Source organism: Rutidosis leptorrhynchoides, chromosome 8 (genome assembly GCF_046630445.1).
Source record: "Rutidosis leptorrhynchoides isolate AG116_Rl617_1_P2 chromosome 8, CSIRO_AGI_Rlap_v1, whole genome shotgun sequence".
NCBI lineage: Eukaryota > Viridiplantae > Streptophyta > Magnoliopsida > Asterales > Asteraceae > Rutidosis > Rutidosis leptorrhynchoides.
This window is the reverse complement of record NC_092340.1, coordinates 107,159,549-107,166,053: the sequence shown is the minus strand read 5'-3', so window position 1 is coordinate 107,166,053 and position 6,505 is coordinate 107,159,549. Positions and strand designations below refer to the sequence as shown.

Here is a 6,505-nt window from a genome sequence, read left to right as displayed (position 1 = left end):
AAGGGTGACTTGTCCATTATCACTCTCTACTTGTGCTACACTTTTCCTTGATAAATCACGAGGTGAAGGTGCCCATTCGTATGTATTAACCGAAATGTCTTCTAACAAAACTTTGGCCGCATTTGGTGATTTATACATAAACACTCCACCCGAGGAGGAATCAAGATATTGTCTAGTCAAAGAATTAGTACCCCGGTAGAACGTGTTGATGTACTTCTTCTTAGTCAAACCATGTGGTGGGCAAGTTCTTAGCATCTTCTTGAAACGTACCCATGCATCATACAAAGACACATCACTCCGTTGAGTGAATCCATTAATTTCCATTCTAAGTTGCTCCACCTTGGATGGTGTAAAGAAGTGATTAATAAATGCATCGGTTAAATCTTGAAAAGTCCTAATAGAATCGGATGACAAATTCCTTAACTAAACTTTCGCATCATGTTGGAGTGTAAAGGGGAATGCCCTTAACTTAAAAGCGTTAGATATCACAAATATCATTGAAGTGTTGAATGTGTTCGAAAGGATTTTCGTCTATTAACACATTGAAGAACATATCTTTGATCATTGTGAAAAATTTTCCCTCAATCTTCCAATTATCGGCTCCAATTGGTGGTTTTGTAATATCCGGAGGCACCAAGATAGGTGCAACCAACCTAGCATTCCACATCGGCGTGTCATTTGGATCATCTTGTTGTTCTTGATTAACTGGTAGACCATGACCAATTGGATCACGCTCTTCATTGTGAATTGGTTGACCGTTAGGATCCATCTTTTCTAAACAAAATGGTAAAGCTTCAAAATTTCTTTTTAATACCGTTTCTTCTCTACGCTTATAAACCCTGTATTTCTCTGAATCGGAAAATGGATGTGTAAACTCTTGATCCTTTTGGGATCTCCTTTTCATACACCAAAGTACCTATTCTTCAATCACAACACAAACACAAACGATTTTCCAAACACAAATAATATATATAAAAACAAGAAGAGTAACTTTTGCAAGGATAAATCCTTACGAAAGGATCAAATGATTAAAAGCTAAAAACAAAGATACCACTAACTAACCGTTCCCTGGCAGCGGGCCAAGAAATTTGATTGGCTCGTTCACAAACATATCTTTAATTTCTAAATTTACACTCAAACGTGGACTCAACTATGTGACAAGCTATACGAGAAATTTTGACTCGGTAGTTGCAATTATAAGTTTTTCGTTTAAGGTTCGTCCCAAGAGAGCGGTAGTTGTTAGTTGAATCTAACTAAACTCATAATCATCCTAGGCTGTGTTTGATTTGGGGGAAGGGGGTTTTGAAGTTTAAGATATTAAGAAGACTAATTTAAATTAAACTAAGAACTAAGTGATTAAGTAAATATCAATATTAAAAGCATGCACACTCGTTTTATCCACTTGAAGCATTCGGGTCGCTCCTTTGTTCACTTAAGGTCTAATTATGCTCAAACATTAGACTAGTATCCCTACTAGATGTTATAGTGATCAAATCAAAACTTGTGAATTCCCATAAGCTTATACCAGTTGATCTTGGTTGAATCATCCAATTATCACAAGTACTTAGCCTAGGTTAAAGTCCCCTATGTAACACCCCGTCAAAAACCATTAACGGCGATGTTAACTCTGGTCCCAGTGCTTGGCTTGACTTCTATGTAACAGCAAAGTTTTACAGCGGAAGCAAAAAATACCTGAGAATAAACATGCTTAAAGAGTCAACACGAGGTTGAGTGAGTTCATAGGTTTGTCATAATTAATGATTTTGATAATATTAATAGATCACAAGATTTCAATTTTCATAAATATCCTTACACCACAGTGTAATAAAAAGATTCTACAACCATGGGCACCTGGTAACAGCCTTAACGATAATAATATAATAATGAATACCCCTAATGTCTATAGAGCACCGAATCAAGTGCGATAAATACCCTCGAAGTACTAAACATCCGTTGACTGCTAGCGCGATTAGCCCGGATGAGGTTGTCAAACCCGATAGATCTATCAATAGGATTCGCGCCTACGGTATAGAGACCAATAGATTACGTTACCAAGCTAGGGGAATATTTGTGATTCTAACCCACGTATAATTAAGTTTAGTACTTGTAACTATTTTGTAAAATAGATATAAAACATTGCATGTATTCTCAGCCCAAAAATATATATAAAAAGGGAGCTATGAAAACTCACAATACGATATTTTATATTTCGTAGTAATTATGCATATGAGCGGCACTGAACAAGTGCAGAGTTATCCTCGGATTCACGAACCTTGAAAAGCTTTACTAAAAAAAAATACCCAAGACGGGACTCGAACCCGTGACCTCTCGTTCAACACACATCACCCAACCAATCCTCCATTTCGTATTTTCTGTTTTAATAACCCATTTAAATTTATTTAACACTTTTCTATTTCAAGTTCTTCTTCTTCTTCTCAAATTGAAAGTCGACCATGGATGAAAACTTACAACCAATAAATTTTCATTTTAGGTTTAGGAATTTCAGAGAAACAGATTAACAACCTTGTTGATGTTTAATAGACGGGAAAAAAAATTAAAAATTTTAAAACAGGCTTGCTGTTCGACGGAAAGAAAAGAAAAAAAAATATACTAATTTCGATTTTTAGAGCTTTTTAGATCACGCTCTCTTCATGAAATATTTTCCAAATCACCATTATAACACTCTGGAACCATCAATTGAACTGGAAACAACATATAATTCGTGAATTCGAAGGAAGAAGAAACAGTTGACTTTTTGAAATTAAACTTTGACTTCAAAATTAAGAATCGTTACGAGGAATTGGGAGATCAAACTTTGTAGAAAGTTTGATTGGATGAATCCTAACACAACTACATTTATACATTTTGATATGGAATTCAAATTTGATTTATGACAGAAATATACAAGAACAGAGGTTTAAAGGTATTTTTTTATTTCTGTTTGATTTCCTAGTAGCGTCGATCATTACCAGTTATATAAACGATTATGATGATATTAAACGAATAATTAATGCAGTATACTTTGTTGTTATCAAGTGATAATCAGCACACACAAGAAGAAAATAATAAAAAGCAGAATAAAAATAATCAGGAGAAAAGATAATATAAATAAATAAAAAAATAGAAAGCTGATTGAGATCGATCTGGAGTTCATGAATAGCAGATAGGAATCACAATTAAATAAAAAAATATAAAAAAACATATAATAAAAAAATGGAAGCATGTAGATAAAAATAAGAAATAATATAAAAGCAGAATCATGGGTTTAAAAAAATAAAAAGCTGATCAATGATAAAAAAAAATAAACAAATTCGTACATGTATCTTGACTTTTAATTTATTTTTAATTAATATTAATAATTAATATTAATAATAATAATACTAATAATGATAATTATATTAATAATAATAATACTTTTAATATTATTAAGAGTAATACTACTAATAATAATATATATAATAATAATATAAATGACAAAATTATTAATAATATCAATAACGATAGTACTAATTATTATAAAATGACACAAATTCTAATATTAATGATAATAATAGTAAATTTTATTACTTTCATAATAATAATAATAATAATAATCATAATCATAATCATAATGATGTTAATAATACTAAAATGATAAGATTACTAATAATAATATTATTAATACTTATAATAATAATGATAATGATTATAATAATTTTACATACGGTAATGATAATAATAATTATAACACTAATAATAAAAATAATAATAATAATAAATAATAGATAATAATGATAATAATATTGATAATAATAATATTTGTAAATGATAATGATTAGTGATAAAAATGATATTAATAATATTATTAATATAACGTATTAATACAAATGCATAATTATTTATGAATAATTGTTCGTGAATCGTCGAAATTTGTTGAAGTTTAAATGAATCGTCTCAAAGATTTTGTTCAAATTTTGTCGAAAATTTCCGGGTTGTCATAGTACCTACCCGTTAAAAGAAATTTCGTCCTGAAATTTAGTTGTTGCCATCAATCGGCGTTGTTTGTAAACAGGTGATGATATTTTCATTTTATTTGGTCTTCACGTTCCCAGGTATACTCGGGGCCATGCGTGAATTCCAAAAGATAGAATATTATTCTGTTTCAAGCGTTTAAATCATACGAACCATAAATTCTACAGGTTCTTCAATGAAGTGCATTTTATTATTAATGCAGAGATCATTCAAAATGATGATATTATACAAGTCATTTAAGTAAATTGGATACATGAAATGTGTTATGAATAATATTGAGCTCATTTAAACCTTGAGCATTTATGTCACAATATTTGGGTAGACAAAATAGAGAGGAGTTCGTGAAAATCACGGTCATGAAATTTGATAGAGATCGTCATTGTTTACAATAAGAATGATGAATATGAGTTGAAAAAAATAGAGTCTTATCAACATTGGGTAATATGGATGAAACGATTCGATTACAGAAAGAGTATAAACGAAGCTATCACAAAAGAGTGAAATGAGAAAATTAAATGTTCGCCTTAACTTTTGACATAGTTAAAGTTGATTTCTGGAATTCAAGGGATTTAAAGAAATCTTCGTAATCTTTATAAGATTCGATTTTTTGGTAATTAAGGAAATTAGAATTTTCTTTAATTTAATGCGGTGAATTTGCCTCGATTGATGTGTCTGGAATTTCGCTATAAATTAGCTTCATCCGTTTCATTATCTTCACCACTTCTATAATTTATTCCTCAATTCATACTTCTAAAAGATTTGTTAATATGCTCAATCCAGTATTGATACTTGTTATTATATTGACCATATATGCAGTCATTCTTCTTTTTCATTTACCACCAGAGGAATCTGTTTACTTCTACTATGCTCTTGGTTTTATAGTATTTTTAGTTCTCCCGTATCTTTATATTGCTATACGCATTGACATACACAGTTTGTAATTTCAGTGTCGTTATCGGGCTTTATATTTTCCCTTATATGTCGAAGCTTCATGCTTTTGTAAAGCAAGTAATGGTCCAAAATTCGTAGGTATGAAGTTTCGAATGATTATGATGTTCTAAGTAGAAAGGAACATAATATCATGATTTGATTTGTTAAATTCCCAGAATTACTGAGGATAGAACGATCAAGAATATATGTTCTTGATATGTTCAGAGGTTAAGTAGACTGTAAGAGTCGTGTAACATGGCAAATGATGATTATAAAGTCTATGAATCATCATCTTCCATTAAAAATTTAGCATAACTTACTGTTATATAATCACGTTGGCCTGACGTCATTATATTATACTAACTCATGCTTCAATTCCCAACACTTCTTTAAAACATTTATAATTTAAACCTGAATTTTACAGAATATAGAAACTAAAACAGTTTCCTTTATGATATAATAAAGATATCGCAAAGAGATAATTAATTGCGGACAAGAATCATTATGAAGATATCTTCAGAAATATAGAGGATATTTATAACGAAATATACGATAATATCTTAGAATTTACTAAGATCAAATGATAATGAGGAAAATTCTTCTGTAAGGATTTAAGATAAATAAGGAGCAGGGTAATTGCTAATGATTTCAGCAGATACTGAATCATCTAGATTCTTTGAATACATCTTTAGGAGGATAATACCTGCTAAAGTTTTACTTAGATTCTGATATGTCAAAATCAGAATATGTAATTTGATTTGTATGCAAATGGTTGTTCTTTAGTGAACGGATACATATATCTGTGGATGTAAGTAGTATAGTTACTGATTATTGAATCAGAATTGAAGAATGTACGGTGTAACATATTAATGTGAAATCTAAATATTTCTCGGGTATTACCTACGCGTTAAAATATTTTCACAATTATCAGTTTGTACAACAGAATTTGTAATTACAATCTTTATGAAGATATCCGTTCATATATGTATTCTTCAGATAAAATCATGTATTTAATGAGTTTATATAACATTAAACTCATTTGATTTGCTGTTTCAAACGAGAATAAATAGTCTCCAAAACTTTAGTGATTACATAATCGTCGCGAATATTTCTTTAATGAAGTTATGAATCAATACTTCATCGTTCATTGTTATTGATATACCTCAGTATATGATGTTGGTGCTCGTGGATTTCTTGTGAAATTCACAAGGCACAAATAATGTTTTCTATAAAGTTTCGAGTATATCGAAAATAAAAGTATATATTCAAACATGTATTTGAATAATACACTTGGTTTATTATGAAATGGAGTTTATTGTGTTAAAGCAGTGATTAACGACTGTTAAGTCATTAACGAAGGATGTACATTATAGCATATTAGTGATATGAATTAACCAAGTAGTACATACTAGTTAAGATTCACACGTAATAGCTTAGTACGAAAAGATTTATTATTGTTCCAAACCATATATATATAAAGTATACATATATAATTCTTCATGAAGAATGAGTCAATACATCTTAACTCATTATTACTAATATTCCTTGGTATCTATGGGGCGTA

At 30.0% G+C, this 6,505-nt stretch overlaps 1 non-coding gene across 1 annotated transcript; it reads left to right on the top strand.

Moving 5' to 3' along the window:
* Positions 1 to 226: 226 nt before the first annotated feature.
* On the top strand, positions 227 to 333 carry LOC139865256 (small nucleolar RNA R71). Its single transcript, XR_011764777.1, has one exon. It is a non-coding gene; the product is annotated as a small nucleolar RNA R71 (small nucleolar RNA).
* The last annotated feature ends 6,172 nt before the right edge of the window (positions 334 to 6,505 follow it).